Source organism: Mycteria americana (assembly GCF_035582795.1).
Source record: "Mycteria americana isolate JAX WOST 10 ecotype Jacksonville Zoo and Gardens chromosome W unlocalized genomic scaffold, USCA_MyAme_1.0 Scaffold_33, whole genome shotgun sequence".
NCBI lineage: Eukaryota > Metazoa > Chordata > Aves > Ciconiiformes > Ciconiidae > Mycteria > Mycteria americana.
In genome coordinates this window covers 308,624-336,530 of record NW_027445439.1, presented here as the reverse complement: position 1 = coordinate 336,530, position 27,907 = coordinate 308,624, and positions in this window count along the sequence as shown.

The window sequence follows — 27,907 nt, the reverse complement described above, 5'->3', positions numbered from 1 at the left end:
ATCTGGGCTGCAGCATTCTGGCAATATATTGCTGCCCGGGTAGAGAACCTGGCTGTAAAAGTACGTCACGTAGATGCTCATGTACCCAAGAGTCAGGCCACTGAGGAACATCAAAACAACCAGCAGGTGGATCAGGCTGCTAAGATTGAAGTGGCTCAGGTGGATCTGGACTGGCAACATAAGGGTGAATTATTTACAGCTCACTGGGCCCATGACACCTCAGGCCATCAAGGAAGAGATGCAACATATAGATGGGCTCGTGATCGAGGGGTGGACTTGACCATGGACACTATTGCACAGGTTATCCATGAATGTGAAACATGCGCTGCAATTAAACAAGCCAAGCAGTTAAAGCCTCTGTGGTATGGAGGGCGATGGCTGAAATATCAATATGGGGAGGCCTGGCAGATCAATTATATCACACTCCCACAAACCCGCCAAGGCAAGCGCCATGCGCTTACAATGGTGGAAGCAACCACCGGATGGCTGGAAACATATCCTGTGCCCCATGCCACTGCCCGGAACACTCTCCTGGGCCTTAGAAAGCAAGTCCTATGGCGACATGGCACCCCTGAAAGAATTGAGTCAGACAACGGGACTCATTTCCGAAACAACCTCATAGACACCTGGGCCAAAGAGCATGGCATTGAGTGGGTATATCACATCCCCTATCACACACCAGCCTCCGGGAATATCAAACAATACAATGGGCTGTTAAAGGCTACACTGCGAGCAATGGGTGGTGGGACATTCAAACATTGGGATACACATTTAGCAAAGGCCACCTGGTTAGTCAACACTAGGGGATCTGCCAATCGAGCTGGCCCTGCCCAATCAAAACTCTTATGGACGGTCAAAGGGGATAAAGTCCCTGTAGTGCACATAAAGAATGTGCTGGGGAAGACAGTCTGGGTTACTCCTGCCTCGGGCAAAGCAAACCCATTTGTGGGATTGCTTTTGCTCAAGGACCTGGATGCCCTTGGTGGGTCATGCGAAAGGATGGGGAAGTCCGCTGTGTAGCTCAAGGGGATTTGATTTTGGGTGAGAATAGCCAATGAAGTAAATGGTATGATGTTAATTGCTATATAATACTGTATGTCATCACTTGTATGGTTGCTATATGCCATATCAACAGTATTTCAGTGAGAATCACCCAGATTAATGAAGAATGAACTTTGATGAAACCAAGCAAAGTGCAGTGATGATGGAAACAGAACTGGCTTCATCATGCAACAATCCAACACCACACACCATCTCTCCTGCCCTGAAGGACTGTTATGACAGATGGAGCCCAAAGTCATGGACTAAATGAACTCAACAGACATTTTAGAGGGATGGCCCATAGACTAAGGGAATGATATCTGTGTGTATACATCAAAAGACAGGGAAAGTGGTGGTGATTAATTGGAATGTATTGGAAAGTATGGGACCTGGGCATGATGTAGATGGTATAGAATAAGGGGTGGATACTGTCCTGGTTTCAGCTGGGATAGAGTTAATTTTCTTCCTAGTAGCTGGTATAGTGCCGTGTTTTGGATTTAGTATGGGAATTATGTTGATATCACACTGATGTTTTAGTTGTTGCTAAGTAATGCTTACAGTAGTCAAGGACTTTTCAGCTTCCCCTGCCCTGCCAGGTACACAAGAAGCTGGGATGGGACACAGCCAAGACAGTTGATCCAAGCTGGCCAAAAGGGCTATTCCATACCGTATGATATCATGCTCAGTATATAAACTGGGGGGAGTTGGCTGGGGTCAACGATCGTTGCTCAGGGACTGGCTGGGCATCGGTCAGTGGGTGGCCAGTGGTTGCATCACTTCGGGTTTTTTTGGTATGGTTTGGTTCCCCCCCCCGGGTTTTATTCCTCTCTCTCTCTCTCCTTATTTTCCTTTTCATTACAATTTATTATTGTTATTTTTTAATTTCAGTTATTTAAACTGTTGTCTCAGCCCACAAGTTTTCTTAATTGTGCTTTTCATATTCTCTCCCCCATCCCACGGGGAGGGGGAGTGTGAGAGAGCATCTGCGTGGTGCTTAGTTGCCCACTGGGGTTAAACCACGACAACTTCTGACAGTGGTCTTCTGCAGGTTCACAAAAGATGTATTCTGCATTTCAGTTCAGGTAAATTCAGTATTGCTTTATAAACTTGTTATCATTTTCCAAACTGCCTATTTTCCTTTTCTAGTCTATAATCAAGAGGAAGATCAAGAGGCTGAGATACTTTGGTAAAAAAACAAAACCAAAAAACCCTCCAGAATCCACAACCAGAAATCAGTTCAATAATTACAGATACTAGCTCTTCATGAATAAAACAGTTAGATTTACTTCCAGATTTTTTTCATGTATTATATATTAAAAACTGTCCATTACATTCAGGTTTCTTCTCTCCCCTTCAATATTACTTTCTTTTACCTCATCTCTCCTCAATCCCCACAAGTCAAAACAAGTTTTGAGCAAAAGGCATTTCTTCTGAAATAAGATTTTGATGAAGCACTTATTGATTCTAGAAAGGCAAAAGTGAAAAGAATAGAAACCACCTTATTTTGCTACCTGCAAAAGATAAAATAATTAGGAAAATTCAATGACTTATCCAGATCAATGCAGGAAATCGAATCTATATCTCCTGTATATCAATCTGTTACCTCAACCACACACAGAGAAAAGCAGTTCCTCCCAAGGCGTACATCTCAAGCACTACAAGAACAATACAATAAAAGTAAGTTAATTTCAGAAACCTGCTCAAATGATCTTGATAGAAGATGACTGGGTTTTTAATGGACTCCACAGCTCTGCTATGCTGATATTTCTCTCATCTGCACTCATCTTTTACAGCTGAAAGTTTGAATATCAAATTCAGAAGAGATACTCTCAGTGCTCAAAGAGGGTGTCACAGAGGTTTATAATAGTATAACTAGTTGAGAAGACAAATTATCACTTAAAAGGATTCACCCATAACCTCAGGGGTACACTACTCATCTGCCATGACCTTTCCCCACAGATTTTGTTTGGAAGTCTCCCACTCTATCTCTCTACTTTGTCGGATAAGATGGTTTTCTACCTACAGAGAATAGGTTTTCTGTAAGTGCTCATTAAAAAAAGAAAAAAAAAAAGCAAAGCTGAATCCAAGTGTTACTTAATCACTGACTTATGAGCAAGCTTTTGAAGAATAGACAGATGATTCAAGAACAAATGACAGCATGGGTGAGAGAGCAGCCAGAGCTATGGAAGTCACAGGTCTAAAATATTTGCTTTTTTAATTGTCTTAATTTCACAGCATGTCATCATCTTTCACTACAAGATAGCAGAAAGGGAAGTTCCTGGTCTATCTTATCTAGACTATGCATTGTTTTAAATACTTCTATCGCATTGCTTTTGTATACTTCAGAAAGGAAGCTAGTAACCCCACTGACTATCAGCAATGCTTGCTTATACAGACTTAGACCATGGAAAATTCCTCCAATGAGAAAGCACTAGAACATACCTTGTAGGACATGACCCTATAACAATAGTAAAATGAACTAGTTTAAGGTAACCCGGCTCCTTAAGCAGCAAGGGCAGGATTCTAACTTTATTAATGGTGGTGGTAGTAGTAGCAGCCCCCCTACATCGGAGAGAAATGATCAGAGAATAACTTGCTAGATCTCCTATCAAGTAGAAATTTTCAGCTTCTACTGCAATAAGAAAACCACATTTAAAGTTTGGTACTACAACATCACGAGTTTGACATATCTACGCTGATATAATCTTGTAGGAAGCTATGCCTCAATTATGCTGCACTGCCTACTGGCAACATACATTAAACTATCAGGGACACCTGGTGGGGGGGTTGCAATTCTCATGTGCAGTCTAGTGAGAATCAAAAATCATTACAGTCAGTAGAGCTATTCACGTACAAAGGAAAAAATGGCCTGCAATACCTAGGCACAAAGATGAGAGATAAGTTTTAGCCTCTGTTTTGATTTTGTCAGCCTGAAGGACTCCAAAAACAATCTAGAAACATTTTTTTAAAAGGTGATAATTTGGTTTAGATTCTAATTCTGCCCTCAGATTTATGCAGCAACATGACAATGAATACATATTACTTCTGCTATCTGATATTTTTGGTTTTACTATCTATCACCCTTATTTTGCCATCAGCAAATATGTGAAATAAAGTATTTGCCATTAAAAAAAAAAAAAAACAACAAACACCCCACAACCTAAAACCAACTAAAGCACTACAAATGGCCATATGTTAAGTACAGGGAGAGAGAAGAAGGAGAGAGAAGAAGGAGAGAGAAGAAGGAGAGAGAAGAAGGAGAGAGAAGAAGGAGAGAGAAGAAGGAGAGAGAAGAAGGAGAGAGAAGATTCTATTCCCCCCCACACTCATGCCTTTCATCTCCACTCCAGTACTAATAAGCGCTACTTGTAATAACATTTGTAAGAACATTTCATAGGCAAACATAATTCTCATGTTGCAGGCTTTTATAGCTTGATTTTTCTTAATTTAAGAATAATAAATATTGTAAGTCTATGGCTTAAACTAACAAAGAAAAAGTCAACCCCTTGTTCCATTAAAATCCATTCAGATAAATCATGCTCTTAACAGCTGTACCTTGGTTAGATCCTCAAAAAGCTTAGCCTAGAAATTAGCAGCAAGATTTCTCTTAATTAAAAGAATTACGGATTTTTAATATCCACACACAACGAACAAGACTTTCATATTTACCTCAGAAAATCCATATCCACTTTATCCATCCTGGAAGAGCGAGGAAGGGCACAATTGACTACACCAGAATTTTCACCTCTGGCATCACTACTCCATCACATTCAGCATCACAGAATCTCCTCCAAAGCATTACTTCCTATTATCTAAATATACATTGGGACAGCTACAAAACAAGAAAATGTGAAGAGTGCTCCCATTCTTGCCAAAGATATAAGGAATGTCAAACTTCTAACTACACATTTGGAGATAACATCGAGTTTGCTGATGATCCTAAACAGGGAGATGCTGTTGACTCTCTCGAGAGACAAGAGCCCTTGCAGAGGGATCTAAATAGATTGGAGCATTGGGCAATCATCAATGGGATGAAATTTAACAAGACCAAATGCCGGATTCTGCACTTGAGACGCAGTAACACCGGACACACGTATAGATTGGGAGAGGAGTGGCTGGAGAGCAGCCCTGCAGAAAGGCATCTGGGGGTGCTGGTTGACAGCAGGCGCAATATGAGTCAGCAGTGTGCCCTGGCAGCCAAGAGGGCAAACCGCATCCTGGGGTGCATCCAACACAGCATAAGCAGCCAGTCAAAAGAGATGATTACCCCGCTGTAATCAGCGTTGGTGTGGCCTCACCTTGAATACTGTGTGCATTTCTGGGCCCCACAATTTAAGAAGGATGTGAAGGTACTCGAATGCGTCCAGAGGAGGGCAACAAAGCTGGTGAAAGGGCTGGAAGGAATGTCCTATGAGGAGAGGCTGAGGACACTGGGTTTGGCTAGTTTGGAGAAAAGGAGGCTGGGGGGCAACCTCATTGCTCTCTACAGCTTCCTGAGGAGGGAAAGTGGAGATGGAGGTGCTGATCTCTTCTCCCTGGTATCCAATGACAGGATGCGTGGGAATGGTTCAAAGCTGTGCCAGGGGAGGTTCAGACTGGACATTAGGAAGCATTTCTTTACCGAGAGGGTGGTCAAACACTGGAACAGGCTTCCTAGAGAGGTGGTTGATGCCCCATCCCTGTCAGTGTTTAAGAGGCCTTTGGACAATGCCCTTAATAACATGCTGTAACTTTTGGTCAGCCCTGAAGTGGTCAGGCAGTTGGACTAGATGATCATTGTAGGTCCCTTCCAACTGAAATATTCTATTCTATAACAAAAGGACCTATGGATACCATATTAAAGTAAATATAAAACTGAAAGAGTAATTCTAAACAGGACATCTCTCCCCTCCAATATACCACAGCTATCTTTTCTTGATAACTAGCTGTACTAAATCTACTTTCCCTGGCATTCTTTCATTTTTTTTTAACCGAAAGGACAATCTATGAACACCATCTTTAATAGCCTTATAATTGGCTGGCCTTGTATCTTTTAGAAGACAGAATAGTCAGAAAAATAATACTGGTATTTTAATTGAGGACGATGAATATAAGATAAGCGTATCACTGAACTACATCTAAAAAGGTCCAATAAACCTAGACCATGAATTATAGGATTCATATTATACATCTAGCCTCAGTCACCCATTACTTGGTAAAATGAGCTTTGAAGCTCATAAACCTCTTAAAAAAACCCCAACAAAACACAAAAACCCCAACAAAACACAAAAACCCCAACAAAACACAACCCACCCCCCCCCCAAACCAGAAAAACAAAAAACAAACAAAAACAAACCACCACAAACCTCCCCCAACCCCACCACAACCAAATTACATTCTCCACCCCGCCCCCCCCCCCCCCCCCGAACATAGGCTGCTTTTCTTCATCCAAACAAATCGGTTTGCATTTCACTCATTAGACATACATAAAATCCTTCTCGGAATGTATTAGAATGCTGGATTTACTGCTTTTGTACAGTTTTCTCCACAGTCTTGCATTAATACTTACTGGAGACTTAACTTTTCAGTGTAAATATACAGAAATACACTGACAGAGCAGAATCACTCAGTAACTGTCCTTTAGAAGTGGTGGCAGTCACTTGCAAGTAGTAAGGAATAGTTTTTAAGAGAGACAGTTGTTTCCTTTAAACAGAAGAAACAACTGTTTCTTCTTCTATTTAGACTGTGGTTCCATAGAACTAACAAGAACAAGATTTGAACTACACAGGCACACAATCTTGAATTCTTACATAGTTAATTATTGAAAATCTTATAATATCCTATCTTAAATTAAGAATTTGAGAAAAAGCTGAAACAAATGGAAAAATATAAAATCTGTTTTGAACTAGCTGGATGAAAGAGCTACATGCACCATTAGAAATTACTGCAATTAAAAATGATAGGTAAGCAGACTTCTGGGCACTCACAGTGGTGGGCTTTTTTGGGGGCCTTTTTTGACTCAAAAGGTAAACATGCACCTCATTTTTTATTAGTTGCATATCACAATTGTAATACCTAGAAAATAAACATTCTTTGCTATTTTCAGCATTTGTAAAAAAATATGTTACACATCCGTTTCTGGAAGTATGACAGGTACAGGCTGCAGAGATAAGGACAGTCAGTTCAGATTTTGAATGCAATGCAGTAGAATTTAAACCATTGTGACTGGAATATTTTAGGGAGCAAGTTGGTTGGGAGCCTGTGAGCCATGTTTAAATAGAATAATCAAAATCCTTGTCATATAGATGTATTCTTATCACCTGACATAAGGTAATGCATAGTAAAGATAAGAATTAATGCTACATATCTGATCTGCCCCGCACCCACATTAGCTCACCCTTAATCATATGCAGAGTTTGGGAAAAATCGATGCCTTCCAGCCTTTCTACTTTAGTTTCTTAGTTACTATAACAGTTAGATCCATGGGGCATGCTAAGATAAACTATAATTCTACAGCCCAATAAGGCCACAAAAAGGGAAAGAAAAAAAAAAATTCTTTCATCCCAGGCTCAAGTCCTCAGTCTCTTTCCAAATGCAGCTCTACATGTGATAGTGAAACAAGCTGCAGTAAATGGCTTCTGTTAAGACTAAACTTCCCAGAAAAAAAAGGTAAAATATTTATGGCTGCACCAACCAGGAAGATAACTTAAGCAATCCACACCCTAATTGCACCAGAACCTATACAGATGCTCCTCCAGGAAGAATCAAGAGGTCTCCCTTTCCTAAAATTAGTATTTGATACTAACAGCTGATTAGCTCCCTCTCCCTGCTCAAAGATTAAGGGAAGCTTACAAATAGGGGTGGGAAGGTCTCCTCTCCCTTGAGCCCCTCCCACAAGCCAGCAGTCTAGTAGGACCCCGTCAGGACACGTCTTCACTCCCTGTCCTGTTGCAACCATGTTCTGCTTGCACAGCAATTAGTTTCCTCTTGACCTCCATTTCTCCTTTTAATCAGAGAAGGGATTAAAAAAAAAATTATGGTAGAGTATAAATAGTTCTGTACAGTAATATTCCATGCATCTCTCAATATTATTTAAATAACCCAGTGCACACAGTTATTTGTTGAAGCCACTATTTGCAGCTGGACCTAGGGCATTAATATATCTTTAGATCTTTCACTGCAGCTTAAAAAGCAGATGCAAATTTCTCTCATACACACTCAGAGTGTTACAACCTACTGTCGTCCATTCCCATGTTCTCATTGGTGCATGATTCACACACCAAGTACCTGCCCCAGCACTGCACTCCTGATGCTAATGGCTGCCATTGCCTCATTTTTTTTTCAGTTGCAGCATCCTTAACTGAAAAGAAATCCTGTGAAGCAAAGAGCATACTCCTACAACGTTACACAGTTTATACACATCACAGATTATAATATACCCCCAGCACAATACACACGATCCTACATGCAGCCATCCAGAATCTCCTACTGTTACTCCAAATGAGCGCTACCCTTCCTCAGGAACAAATACACTTTTAACCGACAGGGATTTCCCCCCCCCCCCCCCCCCGTACATCTTATTCCTAGTCTAATCCTCCCCCTATCTCGTTCAGCCCTAAAAAGAGCAGCCGCCTTATACCTTGACTTGATTCCGTGCGGACTACCTCAGCACGCAGGACAGCAATTACGACACCAGTGAAATTGACAGCACAAATAACGACAGGAAGCCTAGGAAACAAGCCTGTCCTTCAACTGCTGCTATCTCCAACTCCACCATCTTCTTTCTCCTCCTACTCTGGCAATCACCAGCAGAGCCTGCTCCTGCCTACTCCTCTCTTACCCCGCCTCCCTCCACGTGACCAGCATTCTCTCTCCAGCCTCTAACACACCGAGAAAAGGGGTGCGGGATGAGCTGTTTTTTTCAGGTAGGCGCAGCTGATGCAGGCAGGAAACTAGCTATTCTTTCCCCCAATAGAAGAGGATGGTGCAGGATCCTAGCCACTCGCCAACAGCAAGAGCAACAAATGCGTCAAATCGGATCCTGTTGCTCAGGAAAGGGTACGTATGCAGCTTGCTTTAGTCACTATCAGCCCATGCAGGAAAACATGCTACAGTAGAAAGCTTCCTACGTGCACTTTGACAAGTTTGTTTTATGTCTCTCCCCTAACAAAATAACCCAAATCACATCACAGACAGTACATGTTAACATGTTTGAACTTAAAAATACAGCAAATGCAAAAAACTGCATAACTATGTAATTGCACCAGTCTATTGGCCTCAGATGTCTGTGCAAATCAAGTAAATGCATCTTGCAATGAATTGTAAGGAGGTTAACTATATAGTTATATGCACATTAACCTGATTTGCATGTACAGCTCAGCAGGGCTGCCTTAAGCCCTTACAGCTGCTGAGAAAGTCTGCAGCACCTCAGCTCAACTCATTAACTAGCCCATTTCTAGCTCTAGCTCACCTAAAGCCACAGAGAAAGCAGGGAGCAACCCACACCAGATATCAAGCTGCATACCATGGAGGAAAAAATATCCCCTCTCACCTGGAGAAGCATTTGAAGTAGGAAGTTTTATTGCTGTTTCAATTGCTTTAGTGCAGAAGTTACCGTAAACAATGCAGGCAAATCTCTCCTTCAATGGAGTTGGAAGGTTGGAAGTGACCAGCACCCAGATCCCTTTTCCCTGCCCCAAACATAACCCCTAAAGGCTCAGAAACTTCTTACAAAGTATACTAAAGAGTGAACCTCACATTAAGGTTATCATGCACAAGCACTTCCATTGATAAAATAGTATTTAATGGCCCTAATTCACTGGAAACAATGTATTACTTGAAGATTTTAAATGACCATCCTCTTCCTTATGCCTTTGTCAGCAAGGTCAAAGAGCCTTACATCATCCTCTCCACGTGCCAGTGCCCCTATGCAAGGAATCACAGCTCAATTTGCTCTTCTACAAGCTGAATAGATGGAACCCCTAAACCAGTAATTTTTCAGGATTATTTTTCAGCCCCAGATCGCTTTTGTGGTCCTTTTTCCAACATTCCCACATCTCTTGAAATGTGGTCATAAGAGCTATGCAGCTGACTAGTACAAGAGCAATCCTCAATGGGACTGAGACTCTTCCTTCTCTCCTCCTTTACATTAGGGCCTACAGCTCTCAACAGGTCAGGTGGGGAGGGGCATGCCTCACAGAAGAGGAGCAGCCTCTCAGCATGAAGCTGTATGATAGAAGGACACATATACAAAGCACAGGCATGCTCTTGGTTGCTGCTAGCCGACATTGTGCTTTCTTTCCTGCCTTGGAGGAGCCAAGGAAAACAATGCTGCTGTAGAACCAATAGGAGTACCCTAATAGCCAACGATGTAACAGAACAATGGGAAGTGGAGGCTGATAACTCCTTTAGCTTCCCTGCAGTAACAGTTTTACCAACACTGCCTTCCTCGGTGAGGGCATATCTGTTTACTTCTTTTTTATGTGTATAAAGATAGCATTAGTCCTTACATTGCATTTACAGGCCTCACTAGTTAAGAAACATTTGCAGCTAATGGTCTTGCCAGTCAGCATGATTTAATCAACAAAGTAGTTGTTGTAATGAGCCTCTAGTCAGTGCATCCTTTTATCTGAAGGATTTCAGTTGCTGTTATTTATCATATCCTGCTTATCTGACACAGTTTTGGTCAAGAACGGGTTGTATAACCTAAAGGTATATAAACTCTCTACCTCCCTCATTTGGACAGAGTCAATGGAGGCTGTCACTTGGCCGCTCTGTGTTCTCTCCTATAGTAATAAACTGTTTCTGTTCTGACAATCTAAATTGTATTCTGGTTATTTCTGCAACAGCTATTACTTACTATATCTTGTAGGTACTCTTTCAAGCTACTACTCTACATGGTAGTGCCCTATTTCACAGGTACAACCAGAATCCTTAATTTATAAAGATAATACCTTTCATTTTACAACATTTCAATACATATGGATTGATTGTAATAAATTAACAAAATTATCAGAGGACAGACACCTAGGTGAGAAAAAATTGCATAAACCTTTTGTAACAAAAATCAAAGTTATTATTATAGAAGAAAGGGAGACTCTTTAAAGGCATTTGAAAGCTAATAAAAAATGACAGTATTTCTATCCTAAATTAGTGAGGTTTTAGCTATATTACAAATCTGTCTCTTCAGAGGCCATTCTTATGGCATAGTATTAATTTAGAATATTAATTAATTAATATTATTAATTTAGAATAGACTTCTGTTTATTCCTCTACCAAAAAAAAATCCAGAGGCTCCTACCTGAAAAAGACTATTCTTTGTTAGAGTAGGGCCTGTGAGCCACTTGGCTGTACTTCTATACTCTAGTCAACATGCTACAGAACTCTATAAATGCAAACTCTCAAAAGCACAATGCAAAAGCATTTGTTGAAAGAGGGGAGAAAAGCTCAAACTCCTTGATGTCGTGGTTTAACCCCAGCCAGCAACTAAGCACCATACAGCTGCTCACTCACTCCTCCCTGATGGGATGGGGGAGAGAATCGGAAGAGTTAAAGTGAGAAAACTTGTGGGTTGAGATAAAGACAGTTTAATAGGGAAAGCAAAAGCCGCACACAAGCAAAGCAAAACAAAGAATTCATTCACTCCTTCCCATCGGCAGGCAGGTGTTCAGCCATCTCCAGGAAAGCAGGGCTCCATCATGCATAATGGTTACTTGGGAAGACAAATGCCATCACTCCAAACATCCCCCCCCTTCCTTCTTCTTCCCCCGGCTTTATATGCTGAGCATGACGTCATGTGGTATGGAATAGCCCTTTGGCCAGTTTGGATCAGCTGTCTTGGCTGTGCCCCCTCCCAGCTCCTTCTGCACCTGGCAGAGCATGGGAAGCTGAAGAGTCATTGATTTAGTATAAGCACTACTTAGCAACAACTAAAACATCTCTTTATTATCAACACTGTTTTCAGCACAAATCCAAAACATAGCCCCATACTAGCTACTACAGAGAAAGTTAACTCTATCCCAGTCAAAACAAGCACACTTGAACAGAAAGGTTACAGAGCTGCAGAGTTGCAGTACAAAGGCTAAGGCACCTAAGGCACTGTGCAACAAAAGGACAGAGCAGGAGAAAGGAAGCATCAGACCCCAGATTGCATTACACCAGTATGTGTTGCCAAGGAAGGAAGTAGTGGGAACTAGGGACAGAGAGGTGCTCTGTAGAAGGATAACTTTACTTGATCAAGAGAAGCAGAAAGCCAACCTAGGTCTCATCCTAGATAGAGTGGAAAGGAGGTGGGAAAGAGAAATAAAAGGGAATGCATCTCCTTCCAAAGGGTGTCAGAGGGAAAGAACCCCTATATGCTTGCTCTAAAGAATCAGTTCAAGAAACAGCAAACACATCTCTTTCCACTAAAACAACCATGTCCAAGCATATGAAGGACAAGAAGGTGAGTAGGAACAGGTAGCATGGATTTACAAAGGGCAAATTGTACCTGACTAACCTGATTGCCTTCTATAGTGAGATGACTGGCTGTGTGGATGAGGGGAGAAGTGGATGTTGCTTACCTTGACTTTATCAAGGCCTTTGACATAGTCTCCCATATTAGCCAAATTGGTAAAATATTGTTTGGAAAGACGGACTTTAAAGTGAGTAGAAAATTGGCTGGAACACTAGGCTCAAAAGGTGGTGAACAGCTGTACAAAGTCCAACTGGTGTCTGGTTACTACTGGCATCCCTCAGGGCTTGATACTGAGGCTAATACTGTTCAGTGTCTTTCTTAACAACCTGGATGATGGGCCAGAGTGCACTCTCAGCAAGTTTCCGGATGACACCAAATTGGGGGCAGTGGTCAATACACTGGGAGGCAGGGCTGCTATTCAGAGGTACCTCAACAAGCTGGAGAAATGGACTGTCAGGAACCTTGTGAAGTTCAACAAAGGTAAATGCAAAGATAAAGCGCACTGTGATTTGGGCTTGAGTTCCCAGGTGGGGCCTCTCTTTTCTTGTGCCACACAAAGCCAAGCACACTTTGAATGCAAACATAATATCACTGCATACCACTGCATCACCTTCCCAGGGATCGATGTGAGGCGGACCGGCCTGTAGTTCCCCGGATCCTCCTTCTTGCCCTTCTTGAAGAGCGGGGCGACATTTGCTTTCTTCCAGTGTTCAGGAACCTCTTCCAGATTGCCATGACTTTTCAAAGATGATAGAAAGTGACCTTGAAATGACATCGGCCAGCTCCCTCAGTACTTGTGTGTGCATCTTGTCAGGCCCCATGGACTTGTGTATGTCCAGTTTATTTAAACGTTCCGTAACCTGATCTTCTTCCACTGAGGACAAGTCTTCCTTCATCTAGACTTTTCCTCTTGTCTCAGGGGCCTGGAATTTCTGAAGGCTGGTCTTGCTAGTGAAGACTGAGGCAAAGAAGGCATTCAGAACCTCAGCCTTTTCCATGTCCCCTGTCACAAGGACCCCTGCCCCATTCAGCAACAGATCCACATTTTCCCTGGTCTTCCTATGGTTGCCAATACACTCATAGAAGCCCTTCTTTTTGCCCTTCACATCCCTTGCCAGATTCAAATCCAGGTGGGATTTTGGCTTTCCTAACCATATCCCTGCATACTCAGACAGTGTCTCTGCATTTCTCCCGGGTCACCTGACCTGGCTTCCATGTCTTGCACACTTCCTTTTTATGTTTGAGTTTTGTCAGTGTTGTAGTAGTCACTTTAGCATTAGTATCAAGGCTTGCTGAAGTCTTAGGCCACAAGAACTTTCACCTAGATCCACTGACCGTGCACTGAACTTTTACTTGGCTACATGAAGGAAGGCCCCTGAAACCAGTGCAAACCAGAAAGATAAGGAGGCTTCAACCTTAGCAGAAGCTGCGATCTTAGAGATAAGAGAAGAATCGGCCCGCCTAGAGACAATGAAAGGGCCCAATGAAGAACGGGAAGACCCCAGACCCAAATACTACTATTGGTCCGAACTGTCTCCTGAGGGGAGGGGAATTGAGATTGTAAGGGTATAATTGCCCAGGGATTTCTTTGTTCTGGGTCCCTCTCCGGAGGCACCCAGCTCGAGCTGTTTTCACCGCTGTACCAATACATTCGTCTGGCGTACGTCGTATCGGAGACTCTGCTTCGGGAAACCTAGGGTTGAGCCAGAGGGGAGAGGAAGCGCCCGAGAGCGAGTGTGTGTGTGAGCGAGGAGTCAAAAAGGGGCACCCGTCAGCTCAGTGGAGCTGCCCATTGCGAAGGGACTCAGGTCCTAGCAGTTAAAGTCTCGGGTGGTGTGTGTGCGACTCCCTGAATGGTGTGTGAGTGCTCGGGCAGCGGCTTCTCCTTTAACAGTCAGTTTGAGCAGGCCAAAGCCTGCTCTCCTGAAGTCCAGGGTTTTGATCCTGCTTTCTGCCTTGTTCCCTCCTCTTAAGATCCTGAACTCCACCATCTCATGGTCACTGCAGCCAACGCTGACCCAGCTTTTATGTCCCTGATCAGTTCTTCTTTGTTTGTAAGTATGAGCAGAACACCTTTCCTTGTTGGCTCCTTGATCAACTGCATTAGGAAGTTGTCTCCTGGATGGCTTGTGCCCTGCTGTGTTTTCCCTCCAGCAGATATCGGGGTGGTTCCAGTCCTCCACGAGGACCAGAGCCTGCGAACATGAGGCTTCTTCCAGTTGTCTGAAGAAGGCCTTATCTACTTCTTCCTGATCAGGCAGTCTGTAGCAGACACCCACTTTAACATTGGCCATGTTGGTCTGCCCACTGATCCTGACCTGTAAGCTTTCAGCTAGCTCATCACCCATCCCTATGCAGAGCTCCATGCATCCCTGCGGCTCTCTCACATAAAAGGCAACTCCCCCTCCTCATCTTCCCGGCCTGTCCTTCCTAAAGTGCCTGTATGCATCCATGGCTGCACTCCAGTCATGTGAGCTTGTGGTGGGTTAATCCTGAAGCGCAGACAAGTTTGCTTACTCCTCCACCCAGCAGGATGGTGGGGAGAAAATAGGAAGAACAAAAGCAAGAAAACACATGGGTCAAGATAAAGGCAGTTTAATAGATAAAAGGATGAGAGAAAAAAAGTGAAGCAAAGGAAATCACTCACCACAGTGATCACAAAATGGTAGAGTTTAAATTGTTTGGTGTAATGAGAAAAAAAGGTCAGCAGAGTTACTACCCCGGATTTCAAGAGAGCAAACTTTAAGCTACTCAGGGAGCTAGTTAGCAGTGTCCCCTGGGAATCTGCCTTTGAGGGCTCAGGGGTCCATGAGAGCTGGTCAGTTTTTAAGAAGCACCTTTTAAAAGCACAGGAGCAGGCAATCCCCTTGTGTTGCAAGTCAAGCAAGCGGGGCAGAAGACCAGCTTGGCTGAACAGGGAACTCCTCGTGGAGCTCAAGAGGAAAAAGAAATTGCACGATCTCTGGAAGCGAGGTCAGGCTTCGCAGGAAGATTACAGAGCGGTGGTTCACATATGCAGGGAGAAGACACGAAAGGCCAAAGCTCAACTAGAGTTGAAACTGGCCAGGGTTGTGTCAGACAACAAGAAAGGCTTTTTTAAGTACGTTATTACCAAGAGGAGGTCCAAGGAAAACATTGGCCTGATACTTGTTGAAGATGGGTCACCTGACTAATAGGGATGAAGAAAAGGCAGAGGCGTTAAATATTTTTTTTGCCTCAGTCTTTAATAATACTGATAGACCTTGGGCTGCCCGGCCCTCTGAGTCAGAGGACCACGACTGCGGGAGCAGTGCCTTTCCATTTGTGGACACTGAAATTGTAAAGGACCAGTTGTATCAGCTGTATGTTCATAAGTCCATGGGGCCTGATGGGATTCATCCCAGAGTACTGAAGGAGTTGGCGGATGTTACAGCAGGACCCCTCTCAATCATCTACCAAAGGCCTGGGGAGTCTGGGGAGGTGCCCGCTGACTGGAAGCTAGCCAACGTTATTCCAATTTACAAGAAGGGCATGAGGGAAGACCCAGGAAACTACAGACCTGTTAGTCTAACCTCAGTACCTGGAAAGATTATGGAGAAGATCATACTGGGTGCTACTGAAAGGCATTTAAAGAACAATGCAATCATCAGGCACAGTCAACATGGGTTCACAAAGGGAAAGTCCTGTTTAACTAATTTGATATCCTCCTACGATAAGGTCACATGCTTAGTAGATAAAGGGAAGGTGGTGGATGTAGTTTTTCTGGATTTCAGTAAGGCTTTTGATACTGTCCCTCACAGCATCCTTCCGGAAAAGTTGTCCAACTGTGAGATGAACAGGTACACGGTGCGCCGGGTGAAGAACTGGCTGAAGGGCAGGGCTCAAAGGGTTGTAGTGAATGGGGCTACACCTGGCTGGCGACCGGTCACCAGCGGTGTTCCTCAGGGCTCAATTCTAGGGCCACTTCTGTTCAATATATTTATCAATGATCTTGATGCAGGAGTTGAATGCACCCTTAGTAAGTTTGCTGATGATACTAAACTGGGAGATGCTGTTGACTCTCTCGAGGGACAGGAGGCCTTGCAGAGAGATCTGGATAGATTGGAGCATTGGGCAATGATTAATGGGATGAAATTTAACAAGACCAAATGCTGGATTCTGCACCTGGGATGGAGTAATGCTGGACGCACGTATAGATTGGGAGAGGAGTGGCTGGAGAGCAGCCCTGCAGAAAGGCATCTGGGGGTGCTGGTTGACAGCAGGCGCAATATGAGTCAGCAGTGTGCCCTGGCAGCCAAGAGGGCAAACCGCATCCTGGGTTGCATCAAACACAGCATAAGCAGCCGGTCAAAAGAGGTGATTATTCCGCTGTAGTTAGTGTTGGTGTGGCCTCACCTTGAGTACTGTGTGCATTTCTGGGCCCCACAATTTAAGAAGGATGTGAAGGTCCTTGAATGCGTCCAGAGGAGGGCAACAAAGCTGGCGGAAGGGCTGGAAGGCATGTCCTATGAGGAGCGACTGAGGACACTGGGTTTGGCTAGTTTGGAAAGAAAGAGGCTGAGGGGTGACCTCGTTGCTCTCTACGGCTTCCTGAGGAGGGGAAGTGGAGAGGGAGGTGCTGATCTCTTCTCCCTGGTATCCAGTGACAGGACGCGTGGGAATGGTTCAAAGCTGTGCCAGGAGAGGTTCAGACTTGACATTAGGAAGCATTTCTTTACCGAGAGGGTGGTCAAACACTGGAACAGGCTTCCTAGAGAGGTGGTCGATGCCCCATCCCTGTCAGTGTTTAAGAGGCCTTTGGACAATGCCCTTAATAACACGCTTTAACTTTTGGTCAGCCCTGGAGTGGTCAGGCAGTTGGACTAGATGATCATTGTAGGTCCCTTTCAACTGAACTATTCTGTTCTGTTCTATTCTATGCTTTTCTCATCCCACAGGCAGACCAATGCCAAGCCAGTCTCTGAACAATGGCCACCTTGGAAGCAAAAAACCCCACCTTCTTCTTCCGCAATCCCAATTTTTTGTTGCTGAGTGTGACATTATATGGTATATGAAATATCCCTTTGGTCAGTTTGGGTCAGCTGTCACGGCTGTGTCCCCTCCCAACTTCTTGCACACCCCTAGCCTACTCATTTGGGGGGGGGCAGAGTGACAAACAGAGAAGGCCTAGAAGCTGTGGAAACACTGTTCAGCAATATCCAATACATTGGTTTGTTATTCTGGATAAAAGTTGTCTGTATACTCTTCTCCCTTTCTAATCAATTGTATAGACTCGTTGATGTATGTTTCCAGCATTTCTTTTTGACTACTGGGGCGATTACTGTAGTTGGGGTTTGGATTCCTGTCTCAACCATGATGTCCTCACATGTAGAGGCCCTCCTTCCCCCGCTTCTCTGATTGTGCTGAACAGAGTCTTGATAGGCATAGGCCAAGCCCCAAAACAGTACTAAGAGCTGCTGATTCTCACTGGGATCACAGAATCATAGAATATTTTGGGTTGGAAGGGACCTTTAATGGTCATCTAGTCCAACCCCCCTGCAATGAGCAGGGACATCTTCAGCTAGATCAGGTTGCTCAGAGCCCTGTCCAACCTGACCTTGAATGTTTCCAGGGATGGGGCATCTACAACCTCTCTGGGCAACCTGTTCCAGTGCCTCACCACCCTCATCGTAAAAAAATTCTTCCTTATATCTAGTCTGAATCTACCCTCTTTTAGTTTAAAACCATTACCCCTTGTCCTATCATTACAGGCCCTGCTAAAAAGTCTGTCCCCCTCTTTCTTATAAGCCCCCTTTAAGTATTGAAAGGCCACAATAAGGTCTCCCCAGAGCCTTCTCTTCTCCAGGCTGAACAACCCCAACTCTCTCAGCCTTTCCTCATAGGAGAGGTGTTCCAGCCCTCTGATCATTTCTGTGGCCCTCCTCTGGACCCGCTCCAACAGGTCCATGTCTTTCCTGTACTGAGGACCCCAGAGCTGGATGCAGTACTCCAGGTGGGGTCTCACAAGAGCAGAGTAGAGGGGCAGAATTACTTCCCTTGACCTGCTGGACATGCTGCTTCTGATGCAGCTCAGGATATGGTTGGCTTTCTGGGCTGCAAGCGCACATTGCCGGCTCATGTCCAGCTTTCCATCTACCAGTATATCCCCAGGTCCTTCTCCGCAGGGCTGCTCTCAATCCCTTCATCCCCCAGCCTGTATTGATACCGGGGGTTGCCTCGACCCAGGTGCAGGACTTTGCACTTGGCCTTGTTGAAGGGATAGGCAAGGCACTCTTCTATCAGGTGGCACGCCAGTTCAATGGGACTACATGCCTGTTCAGGTATAAAATCCCAGGCTATAGGACGTGATAACTGCCCTAGCCACCTGCCCAAATCCCCCTACACACCCTGCCACCCAGGGATCGACCGCCTTGGGGCACCTTTCTCTGCTGCCTCACCAACAAGTTGTTTCCTCTTATGCCAGGATAAAACCAGGTTCCACACACCCAACAAACAGATTCAAGCAGCTTACATAAGGATGTACAAGACCCTCAGGAGCCCATGCAACAAAGATAGTCATGTCAATCCCAGAGGAGAAAAGGGAGGTCTAATCCTTCATTCATTTACACACACTCCACCCCTCATCCCTTCACCACAATTACAACAACTTAAATTCCTCACAATTATTCCGTTCTCTATCAATGTTCACATCATGTTTTGCCTCTTAACTCTCCCAATTTCTGTCCTTATCTCAAATTCCTCGAGAGCCCCAGGTTGTGAGCCACAAAAGGATTGTGGTGGGTTGACCTTGGCTGGCTGCCAGGTGCCGACCAGGCCTCTCTCTCACACCCCCTCCATCAACAGGGCAGGGGGAGAAAATACAATGAAAAGATCATGGGTCAAGATAAAGACAGGGAGATTACTTACTTACCAATTACTGTCACAGGCGAAACAGACTCGACTTGAGGCTGCAGTTCTTCAAGAACTGCTCCAGCATGGGTCTTTTCCAGCGTGGGTCCATCACAGGGTCACAGGTCTTGCCAGAAAACCTGCTCCTGCGTGGGCTCCTCTCCACGGGGTCACAGGTCCTGCCAGGAGCCTGCCCCAGCATGGACTCTCCACGGGCTGCAACTTCCTTCAGGGCGTATCCACCTGCTCCGGCATGGGGTCCTCCATGGGCTGCAGTGTGGATATCTGCTCCACTGTGGACCTCCATGGGCTGCAGGGGGACAACCTGCATCACCATGGTCTTCACCATGGGCTGCAGGGGAACCTCTGCTCTGGCACCTGGAGCACCTCCTCCCCTTCCTTCTTCACCGACCTTGGTGTCTGCAGGGTTGTCTCTCTCACATTTTCTCACTCCTCTCTCTCACAGCTGCTCTTGTGCAGCATTTTTTGCCCTTTCTTAAATATATTATCACAGAGGTGCTACCAATGTCGCTGATTGGCTCAGCTTTGGCCAGCGGCAGGTCTGTCTTGGAGCTGGCTGGAACTGGCTCTGTCCGACATGGGGGCAACTTCTGGTGGCTCCTACCTGAAAAAGACTATTCTTTGTTAGAGTAGGGCTGCTCTGTCCGACATGGGGGCAACTTCTGGTGGCTCCTACCTGAAAAAGACTATTCTTTGTTAGAGTAGGGCCTGTGAGCCACTTGGCTGTACTTCTATACTCTAGTCAACATGCTACAGAACTCTATAAATGCAAACTCTCAAAAGCACAATGCAAAAGCATTTGTTGAAAGAGGAGAGAAAAGCTCAAACTCCTTGAACAGAAGTGTTGGGGGTTTTTCGGTGGGGTTTGTTGTTGTTGCTTACAGAACTGCTACCACAACCGCTACCTCTAATTACAAAACACTTAATTTTCCCCATCTTTCCTTACTGTTTTTATTGATTGATATTGTCCTTTTTTTCCATCCTGGAAACAACTTTCTAATGTACTACTTGGGGTAATTTGCAAGGAATGCAAATTGGCCATCTTCTAAAATACTCAGATGCTCTTGCTGTGTAAATAGTGCTATTTACACTGAGTTTAACTAACATGTATATGCTGTTTTCCGTGTATTCCAATTTGAAGACAAGCCTGTAAGGGTATGTGAAAGGAGAGTGTCTGCTCCTTTAAGGGTATCTGGTCCGGGGCCTTTTCAATGCAAAAAGGGATAATAAGAAAAGGAGGAAGCCATAAACAAGAACATATGGAGACACAAACCTGACAGGCAAAAATAATGGAGACAAAGACAAGAAACAAACCTCATCAGACACAATAATTGATGGCTTACCCAGTACGGGTCTGGCCGGGGTGGAGTTAACTTTCTTCATAGCAGCCCATATGGTGATATGTTTTACATTTGTGGCTAAAACAGTGTAGGTAACACACTGATGTTTTAACTGTTGCTGAACAGTGTTTACACAGTGTCAAGGCCTTCTATGTTTCTCACTCTGGCCCCACAGAGAGTGGTTTGGGGGTGTGCAATTGTGGTGGGTTGACCTTGGCTGGCTGCCAGGTGCCGACCAGGCCTCTCTCTCACACCCCCTCCATCAACAGGGCAGGGGGAGAAAATACAATGAAAAGATCATGGGTCAAGATAAAGACAGGGAGATTACTTACCAATTACTGTCACAGGCAAAACAGACTCGACTTGGGGAAATTAATTTAATTTATTGCCAATCAAATCAGAGTAGGATAATGAGAAATAAACCCAAATCTTAAAACACCTTCCCCCCACCCCTCCCTTCTTCTCAGGCTCAACTTCACTCCCAATTCTTCTACCTCCTCCCTCCGAGCAGCACAGGGGAATAGGGAACAGGGGTTGCCGTCAGTTCATAATGCTTTGTCTCTCCCACTCCTTCCTCCTCACGCTGATTGGCTCAGTGGCGGGTCTGTCTTGGAGCTAGCTGGAACTGGCTCTTTCTGACACAGGGGCAGCTCTTGGTGTCTTCTCACAGAGGCCACCCCTGCAGACCCCCCGCTACCAAAACCGTGCCACGTAAACACAATGCAGGTGGCAATCAATTCCCATGAGAACCTGCCATAACAACAGTGTTGAGGTTTGCAGGTGCAAGGCCCTGGGAATAACACTGTAAGGGAATAGGGCCAAATCCAGCAGCCTGAGAGAGGTGAGGCTGCCACAGCTCCATGCCCTCAGGTCCAACCAGTAGAGAAGCTGAAGATGTATTCCCAGTAGGCACGTGCACATAGAGCACACGTATACACCACATATATACAAATATACATGACCAGCCACACAGATCAACGCAGACAGGCACACACAAATGCATATGGTACCAACAAACTCATCCTGTTCCCCTGTCTGGTTGAGCAGGATGGAGGTCCATTAGTGAGAATATATACACATATGTACAATGTGGATCCCTCCAGTAGCTGGGCTCGCACACTCAGTCTGCCCAGTAGCTGCCCCTGGATCCCAGGCTCCTCTTTTGCTGGCACCTGGGCATACGAGCCCCAGAGGCCACTGTTCCACTCCAGTTGGTGGTACAGACCATCTCACTCACACACATACATACACAGCTGTCCAGGACTCCCCTGGTCCATCCAGTAGCCAACATCCCTGTGGTCTCGCCCTTAGAGACACACACACCTGGTTCCCAGGCTACTTCACCTACTGGCTGGCTAGTCCGGCTTGATCTTCGCTAGCAATCACACACTCGCTCGCACACCCGCACTCGCTCCAAGTTGCTGGCACCACAGACACATGAGCCCCTGTGACCTGAGGTCCCACTCCAGTTGCTGGCACTCAGACCCCCATACACACACATGCACACAGAATAGAGTCCCTCACCCAGGAAAAGAGTTAGAAATGAATATAAGAAGAAGACAGGGAAGACTGCACTGACTAGGTGCAGAGCAAGGCCAGACAAGCGTACTGACCAGCAAGCTATTTACACACAACGGGCTCTCTTTATCCCCTTACCCCTCTATTTTCCCATGCTTGTTCCTCCCCTTATCACCTAGATCTATCCCTTTCCCCACCTTTGGTGCCTCTCCTAAGCTTCCCATAATAAGTCCTGTGCAATCCTGAAATGCTCTTCTCCTCCATCCCATAATGTGTCCCATACCCGTAGGCAGTAAAACCCCCCTTCAGTCCCAAAGCTGCTCCCGCTGACTCATCTTGATGGGTGTCACACCTAGACCATGGGGCTGAGGCTCTCCTGGGACAGCTCTGGGACGGGCCCAGACAGGGTGTCCCTTCCTCTGAGTCTGTAATTTGGGTTCCCTCCCCACCTGCCTTTGGGTTTCCGTGCTCCTCTAGGCTTTTGGAGATGGGCCTTTGATTGCTGATAGGTCCTGTGATGGGCCTGGAAGGAGCCGGGGCAGAGTATTATTTGGGCTTCCTCTCCCCCTGCCCTGCACCCCCGCTGCCATTGCCTCTCTGTGCTCCTTTATGGGTGTGCAGACGAGCTTTTATCACATAACCTAACAAACACCAAGAGAACAACATGAAAACAACTGCCACAGCACTTTGGGTGAAAGGCTACAGAGCTGAGAGTGGAAAGCAGGCTACGGAGTTGCATATAGAAGTCCCTTAGCAATACAAAAGGCTAAGGCCCCTAAGGCACTGTGCAACAAAGCCAAATCTTTTTCAGCAAGAATCTAGTCATTTTGTGTTTGAAAATACCTTCCATATCACAATCCAGAAGAAAGACTGTTAGTAGTTGCTGAATCCAATAGCCCAATAGAGGCAAGGTTGCTGCAGCTCCATGTCACCAGGTCCAGTCAGTAGCAAGGCTGAGAATGTATTCCCAATAGGCACCCATATACACAATACATATGTATATATATGTACACACACACACAGAGCTGACCACACAGATCAACACAAACAAAAAAACCAGCACTCAGAAACACAAACAGCACCAAAGGCCTCATCCTGTTCCCCTCTCTGGCTGACCAGGATGGAAGTCCACTAGTGAGAATATATATACATATATACAAGGTGGATCCCTCCAGCAACTGGGCTCAGACACTCAGTCTGCCCCTGGATCCCAGGTTCCTCAGTTGCTGGCACCTGAACATACAAGCCCCCAAGGCCACAGCCCCACTCCAGTTGCTGGTACTGACACCCCACCCACCCAGCCCCCCCCCCCCCGGCACACACACACATATACACATACACACCATGGAGCCCTCCAGTAACTGTCCTTAGATGCTCAGTCTATCCAGCAGAATCATAGAATCATAGAATATCTCAAGTTGGAAGGGACCCATAAGGATCATCGAGTCCAACTCCCTGCTCCTTGCAGGACTACCTAACACTAAACCATATGACTAAGAGCGTCCTCCAGATGCTCCTTGAACTCTGACAGGCTTGGTGCTGTCCCCACTTCCCTGGGGAGCCCGTTCCAGTGACCGACCGCCCTCTCAGTGAAGAACCTTTTCCTAACGTCCAATCTGAACTTCCCCTGACGCAGCTTCATTCCATTTCCTCGTGTCCTATCGCTGGTCACCAGAGAGAGGAGATCAGCACCTCCCCCTCCACTGCCCCCCTTGAGGAAGTTGTAGACTGCAATGAGGTCACCCCTCAGCCTTCTCTTCTCCAAGCTGAACAAACCAAGTGACCTCCGCCGCTCCTCATAAGTCTTGCCCTCGAGGCCTTTCACCATCTTGGTCGCCCTCCTCTGGACACACTCTAATAGTTTGATGTCCTTCTTATATTGAGGCACCCAAAACTGCACATAGTACTCGAGGTGGGGCCGCACCAGTGCAGTGTAGAGTGGGACAATCGCCTCCCTCGACCGGCTAGCTATGCAGTGCTTGATGCACCCCAGGACACGGTTGGCCCTTTTGGCTGCCGGGGCACACTGTTGACTCATATTCAACTTGCCATCAACCCAAACCCCCAGGTCTCTTTCCGGGGGGCTGCTCTCCAGCCTCTCGTCCCCCAATTTGTACGTATAACCGGGATTACCCCCGTCCCAGGTGGAGAATCCGGCACTTGCTCTTGTTAAATTCCATACGGTTGGTGATTGCCCAGCTCTCTAGTCTATCCAGATCTCTCTGTAAGGCCTCTCTACCCTCGAGGGAGTCCACAGCTCCTCCTAGTTTAGTATCGTCGGCAAACTTACTTAATGTACATTTGATTCCTGTGTCCAGATCATTTATAAAAACATTGAAGAGCACTGGCCCTAAAATTGAGCCCTGGGGAACCCCACTGGTGACTGGCCGCCAGCCTGATGTGACCCCATTTGCTCTAACTCTTTGAGCCCGACCCGTCAGCCAATTGCTCACCCATCATATTATGGACTTGTCTAGCTGTGTGCTGGACATTTTGTCCAGAAGGATACTGTGAGAGAGAGTATCAAAAGCTTTGCTAAAATCCAAAACCACCACATCTCCTGGCTTCCCTTGGTCAACTAGATGGGTGACCTTGTCATAAAAGGAAATTAAGTTGGTTAAGCAGGACTTTCCCCTCGTGAACCCGTGCTGGCTGTGGCCAATGACTGTGTTGTCTCTCGCGTGTTTTTCAATAACTCCCAGAATAACCTTCTCCATAATTTTACCAGGCACTGAAGTGAGACTGACAGGCCTGTAATTACCAGGGTCTTCCTTCTGTCCTGGTTTCGGCTGGGATAGAGTTAAGTTTCTGCCTAGTAGCTGGTATAGTGCCGTGTTTTGGATTTAGTATGAGAATAATGTTGATAGCACACTGATGTTTTAGTTGTTGCTAAGTAATGCTTACAGTAGTCAAGGACTTTTCAGCTTCCCCTGCTCTGCCAGGTGCACGAGAAGCTGGGAGGGGGCGCAGCCAAGACAGCTGATCCAAACTGGCCAAAGGGCTATTCCATACCGTATGACGTCATGCTCAGTATATAAACTGGGGGGAGTTGGCCAGGGGGTAGCGATCGCTGCTCGGGGACTGGCTGGGCGTCGGTCGGCGGGTGGTGAGCGGTTGCATCACTTGTTTTTTTTCCCCTGGGTTTTGTTCCTCTCTCTCTCTTTTGTTGTTTTCCTTTTCATTACAATTTAGTATTATTATTAATATATTTTTTTTTCTTTTCCCAATTATTAAACTGTTCTTATCTCAACCCACGAGTTTTCTTACTTTTTCTCTTCTGATTCTCTCCCCCATCCCACCGGGGGGGGGGAGGGTGAGTGAGCGGCTGTGTGGTGCTTAGTTGCCGACTGAAGCTAAACCGCAACAATAGGTAAAGCAAAAGCTGTGCACGCAAGCAAAGCAAAACAAGGAATTCATTCACTACTTCCCATTGGCAGGCAGGTGTTCAGCCATCTCCAGGAAAGCAGGGCTCCATCACACCTAATGGTTACTTGGGAAGACAAACGCCATCACTCCAAACATCCCCCCCTTCCTTCTTCTTCCCCCAGCTTTATATGCTGAGCATGACGTCATATGGTATGGAATATCCCTTTGGTCAGTTGGGGTCAGCTGTCCCAGCTGTGTCCCCTCCCAACTTCTTGTGTACCCCCAGCCTACTCGCTGGTGGCGTGGTGTGAGAAGCAGAAAAGGCCTTGACTCTGTGTAAGCACTGCTCAGCAGTAACTAAAACATCCCTGTGTTATCAACACTGTTTTCAGCACAAATCCAAAACATAGCCCCATACTAGCTACTATAGAGAAAATTAACTCTATCCCAGCCAAAACCAGCACAACAGGACAGACTGCACTGATCAGGAGCAGCGCATGGCCAGAGAAGCGTACTGATAAGCCGCCCATTTACACGTGACTGATTCCTTTTATCCCTTTTTCCTTCTGTTTTCCCATGTTTGTTCCTCCCCAAATCACCTCAGTCCCTCCTTTTCCCTGACTTTGGTCCTTCTTCTAAACATCCCATTTTAAATCTTTTGCAATCCCCAAATACTCTTCCCCTGCATCCCATAATGAGTCCCATACCCCTGGTAGGCAGTAACCCCCATCAGTCTGTAAGGTGCTATGGGGAAAGCCTTTCCCCTGTTCCTCATCTGGTGGATAACGCACCCGGACAACTGGCTGATGGCTCTCCTTTGGTAGCCCTGGGAGGAGCTGGGTCAGGGTGCTCCATTTGCCCTGATTAGGTTTTTGGGGTTCCTCCACCTGACATTGTTCCTCTGTTCCTTTATGTTTATGGAGATGAACCTTTAATCACATAACCTAACAAAGACAATAACAATACCTGTTATCAACAACCCTAAAACCTTCCTGCTGGTTCCAGCAATTACAGCCAATTAGGACATAGCCAACAGATCAACCTATTGAAATTACACATATGAAGATAGATGGCCAAAGTAGAAGTAGAGGGCAAGGCAAAACAAGGTATTCCCTTATGTACCTGTAGAACAAACATGAACAAGCCCAGATGGGTATACCAAATGCAAGGTACCATCTCTGAATTCAAGGGCTCTAGTAAACTTCCCATCATGTTTGACACTGTTCTGAATGAAAACAGCCCAAACAGTCTGAAATCAAGTAACTATTTTCACAGAATCACAGAATCGTATAGGTTGGAAAAGACCTTTAAGATCATCGAGTCCAACCGTAAACCTAACACTACCAAGACCACCACTATACCATGTCCCTAAGCACCTCATCCAAACGTCTTTTAAATACCTCCAGGGATGGCAACTCAACCACTTCCCTGGGCAGCCTGTTCCAATGCTTGATAACCCTTTCAGTGAAGTAAAATTTCCTAATATCCAGTCTAAACCTCCCCTGGCGCAACTTGAGGCCATTTCCTCTCCTCCTATCACTTGTTACCTGGGAGAAGAGACTGACCCCCACCTCTCTACAGCCTCCTTTCAGGTAGTTGTAGAGAGCAATAAGGTCTCCCCTCAGCCTCCTTTTCTCCAGGCTAAACCACCCCAGTTCCCTCAGCCCCTCCTCATAAGACTTCTGCTCTAGACCCTTCACCAGCTTCCTTGCCCTTCTCTGGACACGCTCCAGCACCTCAATGTCTCTCTTGTAGTGGGGGGCCCAAAACGGAACACAATATTCGAGGTGTGGCCTCACCAGTGCCGAGTACAGGGGCACGATCACTTCCCTAGTCCTGCTGGCCATGCTATTTTTGATACAAGCCAGGATGCCATTGGCTTTCCTGAGCGTGTCCAGAGGACCAGGGGAGTCCTGGTGGAGTCCAGGGGAGTCCTGGTGGGATGGGGGAGAGAATCAGAAGAGAAAAAGTAAGAAAACTCGTGGGTTGAGATAAGAACAGTTTAATAATTGGGAAAAGAAAAAAAAATATATTAATAATAATACTAAATTGTAATGAAAAGGAAAACAACAAAAGAGAGAGAGAGGAACAAAACCCAGGGGAAAAAAAACAAGTGATGCAACCGCTCACCACCCGCCGACCGACGCCCAGCCAGTCCCCGAGCAGCGATCGCTACCCCCTGGCCAACTCCCCCCAGTTTATATACTGAGCATGACGTCATACGGTATGGAATAGCCCTTTGGCCAGTTTGGATCAGCTGTCTTGGCTGCGCCCCCTCCCAGCTTCTCGTGCACCTGGCAGAGCAGGGGAAGCTGAAAAG